At 47.8% G+C, this 24,328-nt stretch overlaps 1 protein-coding gene across 1 annotated transcript in view; it reads left to right on the top strand.

The window, feature by feature from the left end:
- The window catches only part of LOC147688480 (lipopolysaccharide-induced tumor necrosis factor-alpha factor homolog), a 236,723-nt gene extending 212,821 nt beyond the window's left edge, over positions 1–23,902 (top strand). Inside the window, exon 5 of the mRNA XM_086939830.1 lies at positions 23,374–23,902. The gene's annotated coding sequence lies outside the window, so the exon portion shown is untranslated. The remainder of the gene's footprint in view (positions 1–23,373) is intronic.
- The last annotated feature ends 426 nt before the right edge of the window (positions 23,903–24,328 follow it).

Genomic DNA, 24,328 nt, shown 5'->3' with positions numbered 1-24,328 from the left:
CTTAGACACCATTACAGCGGTTAAAACAATTGATAAGAAAGTTGCTATTCCAATTCATAAATCAAGGTGGTCTTCGTTATGGTGTAACTCTAAAATAAAAAATTGTTATTGATTCCAAATTGATGATTTATTGGGCTAATAAAGGAATCACGCTGGCTCATCATCTTTATGATTCTAATAATGAGCCGTTACCTTTTTCCCCCTTAGCTCAACAATTCTCTCTTACTAATTTGGATTTCTATACCTTTTTAAAAATAAAAGTTGCTCTTGCTAAACTGCATCTTGCTCCGGTTTCTCCTACTATTACTTTATTGAAGATGTGGCTTAGATCTGGGCATGTGGCCTCTAAGATCTATACATTTCTGTCTTCCACTCCATCTGCCTTGTCTACTATTACTCAACAGAAATGGTTACGAAATTTTGGTCATGACCTTACTGCACATATCTCCTTAGAATCTTGGCAGTTGATTGGGAGGCTTTCTCTTCATAAAAAAATTGCCCCTCCTCTAATTCAGTCTAAATTTTTCTCTCTTTATCTATTGGATTGGACTCCAGTACGCTTACACTCTCTCAATCTTAAAGATGACGAACTTTGTTGGAGCTGTGGCTTGGTTGCAGGTGATTATCCACATATGTTTTTTGAGTGCTCCCTACTTCAACTTTTTTGGGATTCGATACATAAACATCTTATGTTAATATTTAAGATTCAATTTCAACTCTACTTTACCATGATTGTGTTGGGCCCTTTAGCGTCCTCTATACCATTACCATTGAATTCATTAGAGTTGCAATTACTAGATCTCATTGACAATTGCGGTGAAAGTTGTCCTTATGGAACGGAAGTCATTTAGTTCCATTTCTTATCATACTTGGTGGGCTTGGGTATCTTTTTTACAAAGTGCGCATACTTCGGTAGATGAGGCCCATCTCTCCCCTTCTATCTCTAGTGGAGTTTGGAGAGCGTTGTACGATTATATGGATTTGGCGTCGAAAGGGTTGGTCGAACAATTTCCTTTTGTGGCGTCTATCTGAATACTGTATTTCTTTTTTTGTGTGGTGCTGCAGGAGATCCTTCTTTCCTTCTTTCCCTCTTTCCTCCCTTTCTCCCTTCCTTTCTTCCTCCCGTCCCCCCTTTCCCCTCTCCCCCCAGTTTCTTTTCGTCTCTGTTTCTTTCTTCCTCTTTGTTTTTCTGCTGCTTCCTTTTCTTTTCCTTCTTATCTCCTTATCTAATCATTCTTTTATCAAGGTGATACTTTTGATTTTCATATAAGTTCCTTAGTTCCATCCCTTCCTTTCGATAATGCAATTTATGAATTGGGTTTAGAGGAACTATTTGCGACACACTCACAACTGTTATATTGTATATCTTTAGTTCTTCATCAAATGTATCACTTTTTACTGTATTTAATTATTTATATGCCTTTTTGGAAACTAATACATTTATTGAACAAAAACAAAAAAATCATTACAGTAAAATATTGGCCATGGTCATTGCTACTCGACAGGCTCTACTACTGGAGCAAATCATAACACCAATACAAACAGGTTTCGTACTGCACAGATCTACCACCATTAATCTACGTACAATTTTTGTGGTCCTGAACCGATTATATCTCATGAATTCCCCATGACAATTGCCCTACTCGATTCCAAAAAGGTTTTCACTTCATTGGAATGGGCCTTCCTGAAAGCGACTTTGAATAAGCTAGGACTGCCACGTTGCGAGACTGCTCTCGTTATGTTACTATACTTGAATTCATTGGCTCATCCGAGGGTCATTGTCTCCATCACGGGCCTGTTCCCGGTGACAAAAGGAACGCAACTGTCAGGTGTGTCCCCTATCACCGTTGCTTTTTATTATCACTATGGACCCCCTGGTTAGACACCTGCAAGATTGGCATCTGCACCGTGGCTTGCAATTTAGTTCTCTCCCCCTCTTGGTGTCAGTATGCAGACATTTTACTTTTTGTAAGGTGTCCTGCAGATAACCTTCCACTTCTCACACGCAAAATTATTCACTCCAGTCTCCTTTCAGGCCTTATTATCAACTGGGACAAATCTGAACTTTTCCCGCTCACTGACATGATAATGCAGTGTGCACTGGAGTTTTCTCTCTCATGGTGCGAGGACTCTGCCATTTCCTTTCCTTTCTGCCCTTAATATTTCGAGATATTTGGTATTCTGTTTGTCAATGGCTTGGCCATAGTTCAAACTGACCACACAGATTGAGCGCTGGATCAAACTACTGGGCTCCATGGTGGACCACATTGCCATTAATAAAATGGTAGTCCTCCCCTGTTTTCTGTACCTATTCCAGAATAACTTCATTTCTCTAAATAACAGTTTCTTTGCCGCTATAAGAAGCCTTATGATTCGTCTAATCTGGGCTGGATGCAGACCTCGTATTAAATGGAATACCTTGATGCTCCTGTACCAGGGGTGAGGTTTTGGCATGCCAGACTTACAGCTTTGTTTCCTAGTGGCGCAATGCCAATTTGCATATCATTGGTATCATGCTAATACTCATTTGCTGTATGCTAGGCCAGAGAGGGGTCAGATGGGAAAACCCCCACTATCATCTATTCCACCTTTGAATAGCAGTAGGGTCTCTCAGTATGGGCAGACTTTATCCACTACTAGCTGGGCCTGGGGGAAGTTGCGAGACTGTTTGGTTTGGTGACCTGCTCTAGTCTCCCACGCTTCCATTCATCCCCAACCCTTGGCTACTCCTCATGCAGTAGAATGAAGTACAGCATAAACTGCGCACTCACAATTTAGGTACGATAGGGGATATCTATCTTGGTGGCCATGTTATCACAAACCCAGACAATGTCCTTTTCAGGGATGCTACAAACATGAATCTTTTATACTCCTGTGCCTTCTTAACACTCTGTGTGTTAGGTCACCCGTATACCTGCTGGAGTCAGAGGACTTCCCTCCACTGACCCTAGTAATCACCACAACAGACTGATCTCTAGGCTATACCAATCATGTGTTGCTCTGAAGCCACAATGTGATGGAAGGGTGAAGGAAACCTGGGAGACTAATCTGGGGCATTTACTATCTGACAACATCTGGTGGTATTGTTGCTTCCAGACAAAACTAATCTCTCCCATCCAAAGACGCAATCTTCTGCATTATAAACTCCTGCATGGGCATATACGAAACACTTTGGCCTCATCAAAATTTACCCTACACAATCCCATTCCTGTCCAAAATGTAATACAGAGAATGCCATCTTAATCCATCTAACCTGGACCTGCCCATATATACATCAATACTGGATGGTAATATCACCATGATACCAATTACACAGATGGCTGAAAGCCATGATATATTGTGACACAACTAGCGAAGTGTGTTTCGCACTAAAAAAGCCATGTCTCGGTCCAAAGGTATCTGCCAGCTCCTGTAGGATTATCTATTGACATTGGAATTTGATGCCTCTGATTGGACTGAGATAGAGACCCCCCACTAATGAGTACATGCTTTCAGATCTGGTTTGCTTTATACTACTGGGCCGTATGCTCTAGGCATCCATGGATCATTGGCCCCCCCAATGACTGTCTGATATGTCTGCAGCACTCATATAGCACTGAGAATACCTATCATTGACCATTGGAGTGTAGTGTAGAAATAGCTAATCCTTCATTAAAAACCTCCTAGAGGAAAAGAAAATGTCAGGAGTGAGTGCTGAAACTGGGAATAAAGATCTTGCTCTGCACCAAGCATCCAATGATGTTCATACGATTTATTTGTTGATTTCCTTTTGGATGCCTGAAGCGAATGCAAGACTGAAAGTGAGACACTTATCTAACAGACCCCCACTCTGTTTCAAATCAATGGCCTTAATCGGAATCAAGGTATTTAGTGAAAGAAAAGAATAACTCAGAGCTGATGGGATCAGCGGAAGAATCCGCTTGTTTTCTTCTGCCAGAAGCTTGAGCAGTGGGAACCATAATCTCCTTAATGTCCAGTATTTGTAAAGCGCAAACAATTACTCGAGGGTGTCAAGGCGCAGGGGGCCATCTGGAAGATTAAGCAAGCTATTACCTAGAGTGACATGGTGCTGGGCTGATCTGCCATAGGCACTGGGGATTGAACCATGAGCCCCCAGGTTATGGAGGGGAGTGAGTTGCCCTGGCCGCTGTGCCACACCTCTTCCCACCCAGAATGGACGCCTTGCATGAATTCTAAGGAGAACAGATATTGGGGGGAAATCATACAGAAGGCTGGCCGGCAAAGGGCTCATCAAGGCATCCATGTCCACTGCCCCCTATTCTTTGAATAACAGCAAAAAAGAGGTAACTCGAAGCTCAGGTGAAGTTGAATAGGTCTATCACAAGGATTCCTCTCACAAATTCCCTGGAATTATAGAGGGCTGAGAACAAAGCCTTGGGAGGACAGGAATACCAGTCACATATAGTTTGTATGCATTTTAAAACCCCTTTGAGTATGGACCAGATACCCCTCAAGAGCCAATGAGGTGAGTTAACAAATTTAGGGAAGTGGAACCAGTCCTGGTCTGACGACTTAAATATGACATCACTACCCAGCTGTCTGTGCACATTATAGCTGACTCTCCCCTTAGTTTATCTAAAAAAGGACTCTAGAATCTCACCCCTCCACCAATTGTCCATTAACTCCATTCAGTTGGATGAGTTGGGCTGCTCTTACACACGCTAGATACCTTGTGCTGTCTAGTTGTCCAGGTCTGCCTTAATCCAAACTGCTGGCATTTGCAGCTAGAATCCTTTAATTAGGTTATGCAAAGAGAATTCCTCTTTCCAGAGGCAGGTGAATTAGCCACCAAAGACGCCATCCTCAAGCTGCCATAGTCAAGAAAATTGGATGCTCGTAATCCTGGTGAACAGGTTGCCAGTGGCTCAAATTGAGCCAGGATCATTGTGCTATGCTTAATGTTGCTGCGTATGAGGTAGATCTGCAAACAAAATGATGGAGTGCATTCTACCTAAAATTTGACCTTCTACAGACAAAACCCAGGACGGTATCTTACCATATTTTCCTGGATCTGCAGCCACTCTCTCACCATAGCTTCTGATTTCCCAATCAAGTCCTGCATCAGACTTTTCAACCTGTTCCTCCTGGATTCAGGAAGATGGACTAATCTTTGTATTGAATACCATCCCTATATACCCCAGTCTCTGGGATGGTAGAAGAAGGGATTTCAGTTGGTTAATCAAAAATCTGATTTTCCATCAAGGATGTGTCCTCTAATGGATTGTCTAGAGAGGGGGCCTGGATTAGCATGTTGCCCAGATAGGGATGGACTATTATTCCTCAAGAATGGTGGAGACTTACTACCAGAGCTAAGACTTTTGTAAATATTCTGGGTGGAGTTTTTAATACGAATGGGAGCACCCAGAACTGCCATGTTGGTTCGCCACTGCGAACATGAGGAATATCTGTAAAACAGGAGCTACAGAAACATGTAGGTATTCATCCTCCAGGTTGACATTTGTTAGAAACGCTTGAGAGGAAAGGAGTAGAATCACTGTTGAAGTGTATTAATCTTGAAGGGGACAGTTGGGATTTACTTATTCAGAAACCTGAAATCTGTTATCATCCATTATTCGGCAACGACCTTCTTGACGAGTAATACTCTTGAATAGCAACTGTAACCTCTATCCCAAAAGGGGACTTTGATTATGTCTCTTTTGTCCACACATAAAGAGTTACTGCCCTGCAATGCTCTTCTCTTTATACAAACACCTTGGCCTTCAGAGATGATAAACTGTGGGTGCTGAAACTCTGAGGAAACATCTATAGCATAGCCTTGGATAACAACTTGCAGAACCCAGTTGTTGGAGATCCACTTCTACCAAGTGTGCTGAAACTGAAGAAGGTGACCTCCCACAGGATCAGAAGAAGTCAGAGCTCTGTTTGGAAACCTGTTTACCACCAGATTGGCAAGAAGAAGTGCCTGATGGGGAACCCTTAGGTTCAAACCAGGCTCTCTTCCGATGAAAAGATGTTCTCTTGCTCCTATACAGGCAAGGCTTTTTCTTGCCTCCTCCCCAAGATGTCTGCCTGTGTCAGAAAGGTCGAGTATGCTTTTGAATGACTTATTTAGAACCTCCTCCAACTTTTTACCAAAAAAGCTACTTCTGGAAAATGGCATTCTTAGGAGGCAATTTTTCTAAGCTGCCTCCACTTTCTAGCCTCTCAATTTTAAGTTCTTCTGACCTGCCTGCTGGAGCTCAACTTAGCCAAAAAGAACAGTTGATGGACAGAATGCTGCACAATGCCAAACATTCATCCCAGTACAGATATCTGGGCTACTGCAAACACAAATGTGGTAATGGGGTTAAGCTCGATTTCCTGAAAGATACAACAAGTTACCCCAGTCCTTTCAACTGCCTATTGTCACAGTTTTGAGCCTGGGGACTGGCTTCTCAAGAAAAATCATGTGTAAAAGATGTGTCTGCAACAACGGTGAAATGGACTGGGAACAGTTCTTCTGGTCACAGACACTGCAGTAAAAAAATTAAGGGTTGGCTGCTTGGCTGCATGTTCGCTCACCAAGGTGAGAGCACCAGAGAAGGGGAAAAGAGAAACACTGCCCACTAACAGAAAAAATATTTCAGTCAGTGTTAATGGAAACTAAAAATGCATGGGGCCAAAAAGAACTGCTGAGTCGCTGAAAGTCAACAAGGAGAAAACACACAGCACTGCAGCCTGGGTAAAGAAGAAGTAATAAAATGCAAGGAACAATGATTGGCCCTAGTCATTATAGGAGCTGCATTTGCTACTGACTTGATTGGAGATGTCCTGGCTATTCTGACGCAAGTGAATTTTTCAATAGGGAACGGTAGAATTAAATTGTTGCGCTGGTGACCCAACATATATATCACATAAAACAACTGATTGCTCTAATCAGGGTAAAGATCAGAAAGTAGGTTCAGCTGATTGGAGAGCTGCTGCCTCTCCAATGTCATAGAGGAGATATCTGATGGTCATAACGGATAGGGTGACTCTGGAACTCTGCTTTGCAAAGGAAGGCGGAGTATGGAAGACAGTGCTTAATTTGAGCCGGTGGTTTCCTGTGCTCGGCACCCACACTTAATTGTCAACACTGGCGCTTGTGACAGTCTGTCACAAGGTGGTTATCTAGCTAATTTAGAGGTGACCACAAAAACAGTCAATTAATAATTGAATGTACTTTAAAAAGGAGTATCATCTGCCGCCCAAACCATCTCTATAGCTTTAGGGGCCTGGAACATTATGAATTGTCACACTGATAGGCGTGAGGGTTAGTAATTGTGCTGTTGCTATCCCTAGCAGTCTGGCAGGGGAATTTGTGATGCAAGCTCCCCTTGACCCTGCTTCCGGGCCGGTCGCTCCACACACTGCGTGACTCCCCGTGAGTGTGCCCAAGCTTCCCCGCTACTGGCGCGAGTTTGCCGCTGCCCCGCAGCTGAGGATTCTGGGTGTGGTAGTCTGTGCCTCTTTCTGCCCGTGAATCGCCGCTGCTCCTGCAGCTGAGGATTCTGGGCTTGTTTTTTTGTGCCTGTATTTGCCCGTGACTGTGATTGAATACTTGTTGTATTGTTTATTGTTTTGCCCCCTCGCCTCCGTTTCCCGCTCTTTCTACCCCCGCTCCCAGCCGCTGCTCCCTTCCGCCCCACCCCTTTCTCTTCTGTGCCCCTTCCCATTCGCCGCCCGCTCCCGCCTCCCAGCTGCTCCTCCCTCCCACTTCTCCATTTATGGCGGAGTCCACACGTACGCGCAGCGGGCACGCTGATTGCGTGCATATTGCGCGCCGAAGGCAAGCCCGTCTATGCCTGTCCGCGCCTGGACCGCGCCCAGCGCCAGGACCCCTGGACCTCGACGGTGCCAGCCCACCCGACTGAACTACGACGCAGCCACCCTCCACGCACTCAACACCGGCCGAACCCCCACCTGGGACCGAGCCACCCCGAAACGCACCCACGGACCCTTCACCTGCCAAGCCTGCAAATTCACCTGCCTGCCGAACCTGCACCACACCCGCCAGGTCAGGCACCAGCAACAATCACCTTAAATGCATCCTGCTCAACACCCGCTTCGTCCACAGGCACGCCGTCGAACTCTGGAACCTCCTCGACACAACATCACCAGACGTCGCCTTCCTCACAGAAACCTGGATGAATGCCTCCTCAGCCCCTGACATCACCATAGCCATCCCTGATGGCTACAAGATCACCCGGAGGGACCGCATCAACCAAATCGGAGGAGGCATCACCATCGTCCACAGAAACACCATCCGCATCACGACCAACTCCGACGACACCCTCACCGCCGCCGAGCACCTTCACTTCCAGATACACACCGACCCTAAGACCACACTCAGAGACACCCTCATCTACAGTCCCCCGGGACCACGCACACAATTCAGCGAAGCCATCTCAGACTTCATCAGCCCGCACGCCCTCACCTCCTCAGACTAAATCCTCCTAGGGGACCTCAACTTCCACCTGGAAAACAACAACGACAACAACACCACCACCCTACTGGATAACCTCACCAACCTCGGACTCAAGCAACTGGTGAACACCCCCACCCACTACCCCGGCCACACGCTTGACCCTGTCTTCTCCTCCAGCAACCACATCTCCTTCAGCCACGCCACCGGACTACACTGGACATATCACAGCTGCGTCCATTTCAGCTTCAGGAGAACCACGACCAACCACCACCCTCAACAGGTTCCCTGAAGAAGCTGGAGCAAGATCACCGCCGACCAGCTCACCACCTCCCTCAGCCAGAACCCTCCCACCAACATGAAGGACCCAAACAAAGCAGCCCGCAACCTCACACAATGGCTCACCAACTGCGCCAATGGCCTTGCACCGCTAAAGAATCCTCCCAGAAGACCCGGCAGCAAGAAAGCCTCATGGTTCACCAACGACCTCAAACTCCAAGAAATCCTGCCTTACCCTCGAGAAAGCCTGTCACCACGACTAGTCAACAGAAAACATGACAGCCCTCAAGAACGCCATCCGCAAACACGTATTCTCTGCCGGACCAGATCTCCTTGACGTCAGTTCCCTGATATTGAATATATATACATGGAACTATTGTGGAGTTACGGCTACTCATCTTGACCGTTTTACTATTTTGGGCATCCTGACACGAGTGGATGCTCTTTACATTCTATTAGAAACTGTTTGGACCTTGTGGATAGTTTTTTTTTTTTAAACCTTTATTTGGAGACAAGCAGGGTCAAGGGAAGTGCATACACAATACATACAGACATTTATGGCCATTACAATGGTACGTTAGAACCAAAAAGATGATATACAAGCCAGTACAGGACAGCAGACCAGTCAATACAAGGAGCAACATCGGAATGCACAGTGCAAATTAGAGAGCAATGATCCAGTATGTTCAGGCAAGCTAATGAGACAATACAATACGGACACAGCCGATTAGCGTGCAATAAATAAAAACAAAGGAAACACAGATGTAAGGGACACATAAAATAGGGGTACCCGACAGGGACACGACCTCAGTTCCCAGCCATATACTTGTCGTAAGGGGAACTACAGCCCCCACTAGCTCGCATGGAAAGGAGACAGCGTAGCCTCTCCCCCAACACTGGGAGATCAGCAGGTGTAATGTAAAGTCCCAGCCCATCAAGATGCCATCAACCAATCCCTTCACGGTCCCCTGAATCAGAATCAGAGTCCTGCACAGCTCTGGTTAGGAGGTACATCTGAAGCGGGCTCCAAAAGTCCTTCGGTCTGCATCGGGCAGGCATAAGGTCAGAATAGACGTTGTATTGATCCTGACAGTATATGAGGTCAGTCACCCAATCCTGAAAGCGCGGCACCCTGCCACGACCCCAGCAACAAGCAACCCTACGCCTAGCCAGCAGCAGGGCCACGTCAACAAATCTACGGTGAGAGGCAGGCACGTCCTTAGAGTAGCCCAGCAACATCACTAAGGGCTCAAATGCTACCCCATCCTCCGCCATAATCTGCAGGGCCTCATGAACCTGAGTCCAATATTCCAATACACCCGCACAACTCCAAGCCAAGTGCAGGAAGTCAGCGCCTTCCGCACGACATCTAGCACACCTGTCATCTTCCGCTAAATGAAACCGTAGTTTTCTCGCCGGGGTATAATAGTACCTCTGAACAAACTTGTAGTGGATAATTTTAAGGCGACAACTAGAAGAAACATTGGCCGTGAGCCCACAACAGTACGTCCACTGCTCGTCGGTAATAGGAGCACCCAACTCAGCAACCCACTGCTCGCGCACGCGATTGGCCGGGACCGAACGCTGTCTGCGTATAGCCCCGTATAATTTCGACACCAGGTGTCGTCCATCTGAAACCAACAGCACGTGGAGGGGGAGGGTAACCCCAGGCTCCGAAGGGAAATTTGAAAGCAGAGCACGCATGCCCTGCCGTAAGCGGATGAAATAGAACAGCTCTAGAGGGGAGCAGGCAGCCGCTCCAAAGAAATGAGCCTGCGTACGGAAGGTACCCTCATGAAACAAGTCGCCCCACGTGAGGATGCCCAGACGCTTACACATTCGTTGAAACCCCGTTTCCAGCAACAGCGACAGATCAGGATGATAAGACAGAGGCAGAGCCGGCGAATAAAGAAAGGAGACGCCCAGCAATTGAGCCACCCGCTTCCAAGCATCCACCGTGCACGTCACAGTAGTGCGAGGTGTTTCCACGTCGGACACCTTGCCCAAAACCATCCCCTCCAGTGGGAGCGGGTGGGCGACCCAATGTTCAGCAGCAATCTGGGGCATGAACGGCGTGGGGCGCATCCAGTGATAGGCGTAATGCGCCTGAGCGCTGAGATAATAAAGCTCGAAGTCAGGGACGTCGAATCCGCCATCAGCATAGGGCAACGTAAGGGTAGCCCAAGCCACCCGTGGCTGTTGCCCCCCCAGAACAACCGCAAGAGCTCGGAACGGAGCCTGCGAAAGAAATAAGCACCAGGATGATACGGAAGGTTTTGAAAGAGGTAAAGAAAGCGGGGTAAAACTACCATCTTGATAAGGGACGCCCTACTGGCCATGGAAAGAGGCAAGGACATCCACCTGGTGACATCATCTGCAAGTTTGGTAATAGCCACCCCATAATTAAGCCGAACCGATTCCTCTCTGTCCAAGGACACGACAATGCCGAGATAACGCAACTCCGAATCACACCATTCCAGAGGGTAGTCAAGGGGAAACCTAGCTACAGCAGCAGTGAGGGGGAAAAATTGAGACTTCCGCCAGTTAATATGGACACCGGAGACCCCCCCAAAAGCGACCAGCTCTCATAAGAGCGAATTAAGGTTGTTCTCAGGGTCCTTGACATAGAGTGTAACATCATCGGCGTATAAAGAAATACCGACCTGCCGCTGAAGACAATTAAAGGCGCTCTGCTGGTGAAACTGACGAATCCTGCAGGCCAGTGGTTCAATGGCTATAGCAAACAAGAGGGGCGAGAGGGGGCATCCCTGTCGGGTCCCTCTCGTAAGAGGGAACGAGGGGGAGAGCACCCCATTCACCACCACCCTCGCCATCGGATCAGTGTATAAGAGCTTAACCCATGAGATGAAGATCCTGGGGAAACCCATTCGACAAAGAACATCAATAAGATAGCCCCACTCAACAGAGTCAAACGCCTTAGTGGCATCGAGAAAGATGGCGGCGACCGGGACAGTAGGATCAATGGTTGACACAAGCGAAAACAAGGTGCGAAGATTGTGGGAGGTAGCACGGCCAGGCACAAATCCCGACTGGTCAGGCAGCACAATAACGGGCATGAGTTCGGCTAGTCTTACTGCCAATACCTTCGCGAGGATTTTGACATCGCAGTTGAGCAATGAGAGGGGCCTATAAGAGCCCACATCCAACGGATCCTTACCCGGCTTAAGCAGCGACGTAATGGCGACCTCGCGCATGGAGCCCGGCAGACGCCCCTCCTCCAGGGACTCCTCAAAGACCTCACGGAGCACAGGGGCCATTGTGTCCACATAACACTTATAAAATTCAGCAGGAAGGCCATCCAGACCGGCGGCCTTCCCATTAGACAGAGACATGATGGCATTCCTGACCTCCTCCACCTCCAGGGGCCTGCCTAAGAACTCCCGATGACCATCCGATAACCAACAAAGTGCCAGCTCATCAAGAAATCCGCCGTATCGAGTCTCACCCGTCTGCTGTGTCGTGTAAAGGTGTGTATAATGGTCAATAAAAGTACGCTGGATCTCCGAAGTGTCTCGGCAGCGAGTGCCATCCGGCGACACCAATTCCAGCACGTCAGACCCATGCCTTGGATGCCTAGTAAGGGCAGCGAGGACCTTACCGGGCCGCTCCCCTTCACAGTATCGCCTCGCCGTCCAGTATTTCCCCCTATGCTTAGCCTCTCTAGCAGCCTCCTCCTCATATTCGGAGAGCTTAGTGCGGAACTGCGCCAGAAGATCGGGATCAGAGTCAACCTGCATCCTGCGTTCTAAGTCTCGCAAGTCAGCCTCCAAGCCCTCGATGGTTCGGACAATCAGCCGAAGTACTCCACAACTTTTAGAAATAGTGACACCCCGGATCGTAACCTTGAACGCCTCCCAGATGACCTCGACGCTGTCCACAGAGCCCTTGTTCCTAGGGAAGAACGCCTCTACCTCCACACCAAGCTCCTCCTTGAACACCGGGTCAAGCAAAGCAGTCGGAAACAGACGCCAAGGTGGGCGCGGCCTATGCAGCCCGGGGACGGATATAACAACCTTCACCGGACAGTGATCAGAGTACGTCCGAGCCAGATGTGTAGCCTCCCGTAGGCCAGCTCCCAGCCCCCTAGAGAGAAACACATAATCCAGTCTTGCCCTTGAACGAGCATGTGTGGTGTAATGAGTGCCCTCCTTGGTGGCAGGGTGGGTGTACCTCCAGCTATCGACCAACCCGGCCTCCTCCACAATCCCCCGCAACACTTCTCTGGCCTGTACATTATACTGAGGGCTCCCCTCCGATCTGTCCGACTGGGCATGAAATGCAAGATTGAAATCACCTCCCCACACAATGTAAGCGGCATCCACAGCAAGAACATGACCCCACAAAGTAACAAAAAAATGTGGCGTATCGACATTAGGAGCATAGCAATTAACAAACAATACAGTGTTCTGCCCAAGCCGCCCCCACAATAGCACATAGCGCCCCTCAGGGTCCCCAACAAACCCCAGTTCCTGAAATGCAAGCGACCTTTTAACAAGGATAACAACCCCCCGAGCATAAGAAGAATAGGAAGCAAACCTCCTGGCCGCAGCCCACCTCCCGCCAAAGTTGGGGGAAGGAGCGGGACGCAGATGCGTCTCCTGGAGGAGAGCAACATGAATAGCATGCCTGTCCAGGTACTGGATCACACTACGACATTTCCTGGCATCATTAAGTCCCCGTACATTCCAGGACAGAATCGATATCTGATCTATAACAGCAGTCGACATTACCCAGTTTCAGGGCCCCACAGGACCCAATAAGCAAATACAGGGCATCCAACCACCAGCAACAGCCAAAAACAGGTCCACACCCTAGGGCGCAGACACCCCCCCACAGACACACCGCACACTCCCCAGCCATCTCCGAACCAGTCAATCAAAACCACAACGATCCCCCCCAACCAAACCATCCATGCAACAAGCACTCAGAACATACTGCACGTCGCACGCCACCAATCCATCTCACGCGACCCACAACTCGCACACGTGTTTCTCTTGCACAGCGCACCCCATCACGTGGCAGCCTAAGATGGCGGCCAGTGCACTCGGGCCCAAGATGGACGGCAGTACAGACCACAGGATCAGTGCCGCCAGATAGAGAAATGAACCAGCCTAGATAGCGGGCACAGCACCACACCCGTGCGCCCAGACAGCAGCAGCACCTATCATACCGACCCAGAGATCCTGGGCAACCAAACATGGACAGCTGCACTCCCGCCCCATCCACCCACCTGAGACCACCCCAACAATCAGGCCATACGCGTCCCCACCCCCCCACCCCCATTCCCCAACAAACATCCAGTCAAACAACAAAGGACTAGAATCCAAACCAAAGGTACACAAGGGGCACACCCTCCGGGGAACCTTCCAGAGGTGCACGACACCACTCCCTCACGCCACGCCAGTGTCTGCGCCAACAGGTGTCAGACGGCCCCAGGCGCCGCGCGGGGGGTTGGTGCCCGGAGCGCGAAATCAGATAGCACCATCCCGCGGTGCCACACCGACCCCAGGAAACAACACACACTCACGCAGCTCATGAAAAACATGACCCCCGCACCAACAAAAATAAAAGGAAGGCCGCAAATGCGGAGAAGGAAGGCAGTAGAATTCAATATGAAAGATACACGTCCAGTACACTCCAAAAGCAGGAATAAGAGAGACAAAGTCCAAAGTCACCACAATCAGGCGACCTCCTCCTCAGCCGCCGAATGTTCGTCCTCAGGGCCTCGATCGCCTCCCCGATCCGCAGCTGCTCGCTCGCGCTGGAGGCGCTTCGCAAAATCCTCAGCATGCTGTGGGTTGGTGAAGAAATGTTGCTTAGCCTGGTGCGTCACTCTAAGTTTAGCAGGGTACAGCAAGGCGTAGTCCACTTGTAGTTCCCGAAGCTTCTTTTTCACCCCCAGGAACTTACGACGCTGATCCTGCACCATCGGCGTGAAGTCGGGGTACATAGTGAAAGACACCCCTTCGAAAGAGAGGGCCCTGTTAGTGCGGGCGGCCTGGAGGGCGGCGTCCCGGTCTCGATAGTTCAAAAGGCGCGCAATGATGGGGCGCGGTGCAGCCCCAGAGGCCGGCCGAGGTCCCAGTGTCCGATGCGCTCTCTCAACGATGAACTGGGATGAGAACACTTCCGCCCCAACGGCGCCCACAAGTAGCCTCTCCACATAAATCTCCATTTTGCCCACATTCGTGGATTCCGGTACACCTACAATGCGCACGTTGTTGCGCCTGCTCCTCGCCTCCAACTCCTCATTCTTAGCGGCAATGACACGCAAGATATTGTCCATTCTCGCCAGTTGGGTGGTATGGGTGGTCGCCGTGTCATCATGATCCGAAATGCGCTGTTCCGCCGCCGTCAAGCGCTCCTCGGCACGTCCAACTTCTGGACAACCGCATCCATGCGCGACGATATCTTGTCCACTTTGTCCACTATCGTGGCAAACCCCTGCCTCATCTCCTGCATCATTTGGGCAAAGTCCGGTGGCGGCGGCTGCGGGACACTATCAGCGACATTCGGGGGGAGGGGACCGCGAAGTTCCGGCGTCCTGGAGCAAACGCGTCGCCCGCCTAGCCCCTCCAGAGTCAAAAGACAATTTGGATTGTTTAGTGTCCGGCTTCCCCATAATGGTGCGCTAGTGATGTAATGGGGGACAAAAAGCCAATAGGATCGAAAGCGGACCAAGGGGTACGGCCAAAAACAAAAGGCTCGAATCGTGGGGGCACGAGCAGGCCAGCGCGCCCGCCACTCCCAACGACGAGAGAATGGCCGTCCCCGCTCCCAGTCCAAAGGAGCGAGCCCCCAGAAACCAAGAAGAAGATCCGTTGCGCCTCCGTGAGCAATGGTATCCGGGCAGGCAGATGCAGGAGCCAAGAGATAAGTCCGACAGCAAGGAAGAGCCAAACGGCTTGCCCGGCCAGCGAGCGGGCCCCGATGAAGAGGGGCGGAGCAAGGCCTACACCCCACGTGCAGAGCCCCGGACTGGCATGAGCAGCGACGCCGGGCAAGGGGGCATCAGACTTCCAGAGCGCAAGTCGGGGAAACTTGGGGTCCCCGTAACTTCGGCCAGCAACCTCCAAATGGCCCAGGAGTTGGACCGTGGGTGGTCAGTCGGTATCCCAGTAGATCCGTGGGGTCAGATCAGGGCGCAGCGATGGGCAACAGGATCCCTAGACGGATAAGAGCTCCGGGCAGCGGGAGCCTCACGACAGTGCGGCCATTCCGCAGTGCGCCCTCTAGCGCCCCCCCGACCTTGTGGATAGTTCCTTGCAACCACATTTTTTATGACGCTTCTACATATGGTGCAATTATGGATGATTTTCTGTGAACTTTGAACCACTATACGTTAGGCCACATTGGAATAAGACGCTATATATTCCTTATTTCTTCATCTTGCCTCACTTCAGAATTTTTTCAGCCTTGAGGAAGTTATGGTACTTATACAGTACTAACGAAAGATGTGTCGGCTGTTTTCATTGTGATGAATTAAAGAATAAAATGGAATGAAGATTTTCAAACTTTAAGGACATTGATTGATTTTTCCTGTCTCGTACAATTCATTGTAATCCCAAAATTTAGACTAAACAGCATGATGTTTTTTGTGTGATTATCAGATCACTTTTTCTTACTACTGCTGCTTAGGATGGTGCACGCTTGACCCAGTTCTTTGAATATGTATATGTTGAGTTTGCTTCCTCACCATTAGGTCACCCCTGGTAGTGAGTGACGTGGGTTTCTGTTGCACTCCGCTAGTATTATTACACTAGTTTTGCATTGTTGTCCTATAATCAGCTTTACTTATATATTTCTTGTGATAGTGTGGATATTCCTCTTAGAGGAACACCACTACCTCTCCTTTTTCCTTTTTTGCCATACGCAAACACCACCAGCTGATCCAAACCACCAAAAGGACAACATTCAGAGAACGACTAGACAACAACACCCACAACAGCAAGGAACTCTTCAGCATCGTTAAAGAGCTCTCCAACTCCAGTGCCTGCAACAATGACATCACACACTCGTAAGACCTCTGCGACTCACTCGCCTCGTTCTTCCACTGCAAGATCGCCGACATACACAACAGTTTTTGCACACAGACCACACACCCAACCACCGAACCAGCACCCCCCACCACCATCCTCGGCACCTGGAAGTCGGTCAGCACCGAAGACATCACCCACATGATGAACACCATCCATTCCGGCTCCCCAACCGAACCTTGCCTACACCACATCTTTAACAAAGCCGACTCCATCATCGCACCCCAACTCTGGGACATCATTAACAGCTCCTTCACATCAGCCACCTTCCTGGAGAGCTGGAAACATGCCGAGCTCAGTGCCCTCCTGAAGAAACCCACCGCGGACCCCACGGACCTCAAGAACTTCCGCCCCATCTCTCTCCTCCCTTTTTCCTGCCAAAGTTCCGAGCGAACCACAGCACCGAGACCGCCCTCATCGCAGCTACCGACGATATCAGGTCCCTGCTCGACAACGGGGAAACAGCTGCCCTCATCCTCCTGGACCTCTCAGCGGCCTTCGACACCGTATGCCACCGCACACTAATACAGCGCCTCAGCAACACTGGAATCCAAGGGAAGGCCCTGGAGTGGATCTTCCCGTTCCTCTCCGGAAGAACCCAGAAAGTCCGCCTTCCCCCCTTTCCGATCCACGGCCACTGAAATCATCTGCGGCGTTCCTCAAGGATCCTCACTCAGCCCCACCCTTTTCAATGTCTACATGACCCCCCTCGCAGCCATCGCACGCCAACACAACCTCAACATCATCTACTACACTGACGACACCCAGCTGGTCCTCTCCCTCACCAACAACCCCGCCACCGCCAGAGCCAGCCTCCAGGAAGGAATGAAAGATGTCGCAAAATGGATGAAGCTCAGCCGTCTGAAACTGAACTCAGACAAGACGGAAGTCCTCATCCTGGGACCATCCCCCTCTGCCTGGGACGACTCCTGGTGGCCCCCTGCACTAGGCACCGCGCCCAAGCCCACGGACCATGCACGCAACCTGGGCTTCACCCTGGACTCCTCCCTCACGATGATCAAACAAGTCAACGCCGTCTCGTCTTCTTGTTTCAACACCCTAAGCATGCTCCGAAAGATCTTCCGGTGGATCCCCACCGAAACCAGGAAGACGGTCACCCAGGCCCTCGTCACCAGCTGACTGGACTAAGGGAACACCCTTTACGCTGGAACCACAGCCAAACTACAGAAAAGACTCCAGCGCATACAGAACGCTTCTGCACGACTCATCCTGGACATCCCCCGCCACAGCCACATCTCTGCCCATCTGAGAGACCTGCACTGGCTCCCCGTCAGCAAGAGGATCACGTTCAGACTCCTCACCCACGCACACAAGGCTCTCCACAACATGGGCCCCAAATACCTCAACAGCCGCCTCACATTCTACGCACCCACCCGCCAGCTCCTATCCGCCAGCCTCGCCCTCGCCTCCGTCCCACGTTTTTTCAGAGCCACCGCCGGAGGAAGATCCTTCTCCTACCTGGCAGCATAGACATGGAACTCCCTCCCCACCCACCTACGGCTGACCCAGGACCACCTCTCCTTCAGGAAACAAGTCAAGACCTGGCTGTTCGAGCAGTAGCGGCTCCACCCCTTCTCCCAGCACCTTGATACCCTAGCGGGTGAGTAGCGCGCTCAACAAATGCTGTTGATTGATTGATTGATTGATTGAAGCTGCAGTGGCCTCATGATGAGAGCCCTAGAACCTATGTGTTTACAAATTAAGCACTGATGGAAGGTAATACATAGGCAGTGCTGAACTGACATTCCAGCCACTACAACGAATGTGCAGGACTTTAAAGTTGATATTTCAAGGTCTCACAAGAAGAGGATGACATGAGTATATCAAGTTTCAAAAACAGGGTAGGAAAATGATTAAACCAAACCAATGAATTCCTCTCTCGCTCTTGCCAAGGTCTAGTTGGCAAGTGTGGAAAATCAATCTCCTGGTGAGATTTCTCAACTTGGGCAGTCAGAATTCTCAATATGAGTGGCCGTGTCAGGTCGAGATCACCCACATTGAGAAACATTCAGTTCGCATTGAGAAAGCTGCTGTTCTAGGAAAATGGTGCTGTTGGCAATGATCCTACAGTGCGGGTCAAACACACAGCGCTCAAAATCACAGCAAACGGCAAGACCCTCATCCACTCCGCCGCTCGCAGAACTCCACATCATGGCAGAGTTTTTTTGTCACTTCGCCGATTTCTCGTAGCAGAACTCCACGAAGTCCACCTAGGGTCAATTTTAAAGCATGAACAAAGTGGGCCCAGGCCCCATGTTCCAGGGGCCCCCTGGGACACGAAACTTTGTCTACATGTGACCTCTCTGACAGTCCATTTCTTTACCAGTATCAGGCTAAAGAATTTTTGTAGTCATTATATATACATACATCAACACATTTCTGAACTGCAATTCAGAATTTGTAATATACTGTCTGGTTTGCCCATGCTCAAAAAGATACATTGGGAGCACCATCAACCCAGCAAAAAAGCGTATCTTAGAGCATATGCATGCCATCACCAATAAAGACAAGAACTATCCGGTGGCACGCCATTTCGAAACCCATCACAATAGTAACAGAGATTTACTATCTTTCTTTCTCATTGACCAACTAGAAAGACATGAAAGGGGTGGAGATAAAGTAAGAGCATTAAGGGCCATGGAATCAAAATACATTATTGACCTCCAGACAATGAAACCCGTGGGTCTGAACAATGATGAAGAACTTTGGGTGCACCTGGAATAGTCAACCGGGGAGGGACAGCATACAAAAGATTAGTGGACAGCGCAACAAAGGGGCCATAAGAACATAAATCTGAACAGATACAAAACACAGGCTAAAATAACATCATCTACATATCTCCCCTCCCCACTCCCAGTATATTGGACTTTATACCCTGTCAACCTGGGCAAGAGGGAGATTCAGGCCCATCCAGGGCGAGATAGAAAAACATAAAACACTTGCCCATACAGGGCGATATAATATATGCTTATTCGGACATTGTATAACAACATAAGTGAAGGGCTTTAGATACACATGGTGTGTTATATTGTGTGTATGCACAACAATATAAGTAGCACTCGGTTAGATTCTCTGAAATTGAGTTGAGAGATTTAAGAAATATATAAATATGTAATCTTCATATAAAACTAACCTTGAGGTAATTCCAAATATGCACTTTTCCATCATTTACAGTGATGTCGAATTTCTTGAATGAATTGTCCTTGTTAATTAACATTTGCCCTAACAGGCAATGTAATATACAATGAATTTTATGGGGTTCCCCCGTTTTTTTTTAACTGCACGAGCACTTTTTTGAATGTCATACTCCTTGTAAAGTTTATAAAATTGTAAACAAATGCACATTGCAAGATGTTTGCCAAAAAACCAACATGGCACTTTAGTCCTCTCTCGATGTTGATAGAGAGGTGGAGATAAAATGGCGTTCATTGTTATGCACTTTTGACACTGAGGAAGCCTTTACGGCGAAACGCGTTTGTCATCTTGGGGGCAGGGGGGTCTGCCAATAAATCGTTTTCAATATCTCAAGCTTGGAGTGCCGTCTACTTTCTTTTAAAAGAACCAAGTGTTCGTCGATATATATATATATATATATGTATATATATAATATATATATATATATATATATATATATATATATATATATATATTTTTTTTTTTTTCTGACGAAGCCTTGTGCGAAACGCGTCTGTCGAGGGTGCTGGAGGGTTTGGAAATAAGATAGTTTAAGAAACCACGACACTGGAGTGCTGGCCGTTTTTTCTTGGAACCGATTTCTGGGAACGTGTAAACGATATATATATATATATATATATATATATATATATATATATATACATATTTCAACTTGTTTTTGTTTATTCTTTTTCCTGAAAGTTTGTTTTACATCATGCCAACTTGAACTAGCAGAAAACTGATTTTAAAAAAGCATTAACATTTTTACTAACAGGGGGCCCCAAACAATGTGTTGCCCAGAGCCCCAAAAGATGTTTATTATGGCACTGAATGTCAAGCTTCTAAAGCCAGTGGCAGCAACTCTCTCAGGTCTTCAGGGCCATTTTGGAATTGTGGTGACCCTTAGATATATATCTGTTTGCATCAAGACTGGCAACTAAGTTGACCAAACATTATAGTTAAATCCTTATTCAGAAGTGTTGGCTATTGATACATTTCTGTGGGAGGGTTCTATAGATAATCTCTAGGATTTTCCACCTTTCCTCATGATCCCCAGGTGAAATTCTCAGGTTCACAAAAAATCAGAGAGGGTGGCAATTGTAACTCCTCTGTGGATGGTCCAACAATGGTTTCACTTTCTTATGGTGTTGCCAGTGGATTTTCCAGTTTGCATCTTGGGTTTTCAGAATTGCTGAGGGATCCTGGGGGGACCACAGTTTAGTTAGCAAGCTAGGGTTGGTGGCTTGGAACATCTCTGTGCATTTACAGAATTACCAGTCTCTTCGGTCTGGCATTTCATTGAAATTGATAACATCAGCAAGCACAGACCGAGGAAGCAGTCATATTCATGCCAACGACTGTCAGTATGGCCAAGGGGTTTGAGGCACCAGGCTCAAGAGATGTTGATATTCAGTTTAGCTCAGTGCTCTATTGCCACCCTTTGGGCGGAAAAGGCATTGCATTTGCAACAGCACAGGCAGCCCTGCTCACACTGGGTTTCAATGTGGGACCACGTAATTTTGTGCTCCGTTAATTTCTGCACCTATTGTACTTGCTGTGTGATAACCACATTAATCTGCGTATACTATATTAATCAAAAGTGTTAGTAGGTGGCTGTTTTTATCTATAATAAGAACCACCTTCATATAGTCAAACTATAATCAATGCATTTCTTTATGCTCGTTAGTTCCCATACCATTTTATAGCCTGAGCACTGTCTCCAATTGTGAGCCTCCTTATACATCTATATTTAGCGCTCATGTAGCGGTCTTCATGCTACTTTGTACCTCACGAACACATTGTGTATGTTGCTCTTAACCAATAAAGGTGCAGTGAAAACAAGATTTGTTTTGGCTTGTATTCCAAGCCTCGTTCCGATCCTGCCTACTGATAGGCTGTGGCGAGCCAGCGGCTTGCATCTGAAGCCTCTTTTACATGCATTTGTCCTGATTGGCTTGCATCCCAAACCTCTTTTTCATGCCTGTGTCCGGATTGGCTGATCCACCATCCCGAGCCAACCCGCCCACCTCGGCTCCTGTCTTTAGCGTTCTCCAACCCCGGCACCACATCCACGAGGTCCGGTAGCAGGAGACGCTAGGTGCCGAGCAGGTGTCAGGCGTTGCGGGCGTAAGTTCTTCCTTCCTACTCTCCACCAAAAAGATAAGTAATCTGCGAGTTTGTTTCATAACATGTGTCTAAACCTCATTTCGTCATTTTAATATCCCTCTACAGGGTGTGCCATTGTCGCCTCCACCCCCTCCCGAGACCTATGAGGTGCAGATCTTTTAATTTACAAGTGAGAATTCTTCCCAGTATTCGTCAGTTTTCAATACTAGCTTGTCGTTTTTTACATCACTATTGGTCCTACATTCGGGCACTTTGATCGCTAACCACGAGTGATGTATAATTAGCCGACCTGTCATACGGCCATTTCTACTTGTCATAGTGCATGTTGACATGCATGTCTGATCATCAGAACAGCGCTTTCTTGCACTAACATATCCGTTATGGCACCATGGTCACTATTATTGACTAGTCCTTAGCACGTCCACGCAGAGATCATTCTTGCAGAAAACTTAAAAGATGGATTGAACTAATTATGTGTTGTTTGTTTTCTTTGTATGTATATCCTTTTGTTTTCAGACTATACAGGTTCCCCTCAATTGAGGGAAAACCCACAACTTGATGGTTTGTTTTTTGCACAATCTCATTTTCACACCTGATTTTAACTTTCAAGTCCTCTGGAAAAGGTGGGCCTTAGCATGCCCATACCGCCGAGGTACACTACTTACGGTCCTGATGAAAGCCCAGTAAATTACACATAGACGGGCAGAAACATGTCGACCCCACTCTAAGTGGAAACAACCAAACCATTATTTGGCAGATTTCCCACACATATAATTTATCTATGTCAGACTGACCATTTAATAAACTTTTTGTATGGTACAGCCCTTGACATTTTTAACTCACATTTCTTTTGACACTATCGCCACGAATAACCAGCTCCGCAGCAATCTGGCATTGTAGCACACCAGGGAGTCATTCGGCTTCTCCTGGTGGGCCCGATGATGAAGCATGTCGCCACCCAGGGTGGTGAGTGAGGGCTTCTTAAAAAATCCCTACTGATTTCCAATGCAACTCATTCAGGTTGATTTTTCCTTCTCTGCTTACTGTGCTCATATATTTGTCTTTTATGACACTCTTTTGTTGTTTGAAAAGTTTGACCAGGGGGACCAAGAGTGTCCTTTACAACTCCCTCTCTCTCAATTTGTTGTTACCCATTTCTTTATGTTAGCCATATTAATTTGGCTGCCATTTTGTTTTTTAACGTTGTCCTGACTCTGTCCAGTAATAAACCACTCGCATTGTTTCTTTATGAAATGCATTATGAGTTTCGCCCTCTTCTTGCCTCTGCAGGTGCCTTATCGAAAAAGCTGTTAACCTGGCAAGTCTACCTGCTCCCAGAGAACATCGACCTCCAAACGGACCATCTAGAAGGAGTCGGTGGAAAGAAGCCTCCAGAATCTTCTTTTGTGTGTAAAATGTGTGTTTCTTAGAGTAGTTTAGCAAACTCTGTCCTGACTTCGCTGAGAATAGACCTTTCTCAAACTCTTCTGGTTTCTCCCCTTGGGGTTGAGCTTCATGCTTGAGCACCTCCCCTTTCCTCTGAACCTTAATTTGGTTCTTCTGATGCTGAGACCTTTCTCTTAGACGCTTACCCTTGCCACTTTTTATATCTGGAATAGGGAATCTCCTTTATTAAACCACTTTATTTCTTGTTCTGTGCTCTCAATTTCATTAAATGTACATCTTTGTCTTTGTAATATACACATTTAGACTGCATCATCTTATTGGTATATACGTATATCTGATAAAATGATTCACTAATAGATTGATTTGTACCTTTGACAATTTTGCTAATAAAACCTTCATGTTTTGGACACCATTATTGTTTCAGCCAATTCTGTCATTTTGTGAAGTCCACATGGGTTCATTGAAATTGTAATGTATTGCTAATGCTTGCTCCTTTCATAAGCTTCCAACCAACAGTAAAAGGTCTATACAACCAGTGCAATCTCCCGCATGATGACCATACTAAAATCTTTGGGTATAGGAAAGTCAGTCAGACCAATTGGTAGCGAAGGAGAATGGTTTGTCACTGAAGGGTTGGGAGCTAGAAGATTCCAGGAAAGATTTAGAAATTGCCCTAGTTCAGGCCATTTCCCTAAAGTCCGTTACCCAGTTTGGAGTATTGCACTTTTATCTTTTTGTGTAACTGTGTAAGCGCTTGTTGTTGAGTATGTGAATTTATGGGACTCATAGTAGTCCAGGAGTCCAGAATAGATAAGTATATTGTAGTTTAACTTCTCCG

This window comes from Lissotriton vulgaris, chromosome 10, assembly GCF_964263255.1.
Source record: "Lissotriton vulgaris chromosome 10, aLisVul1.2, whole genome shotgun sequence".
NCBI classification, from domain to species: Eukaryota; Metazoa; Chordata; class Amphibia; order Caudata; family Salamandridae; genus Lissotriton; species Lissotriton vulgaris.
Note: the sequence above shows the minus strand (reverse complement) of the source record. Positions and strands in the feature narration are given on the sequence as shown.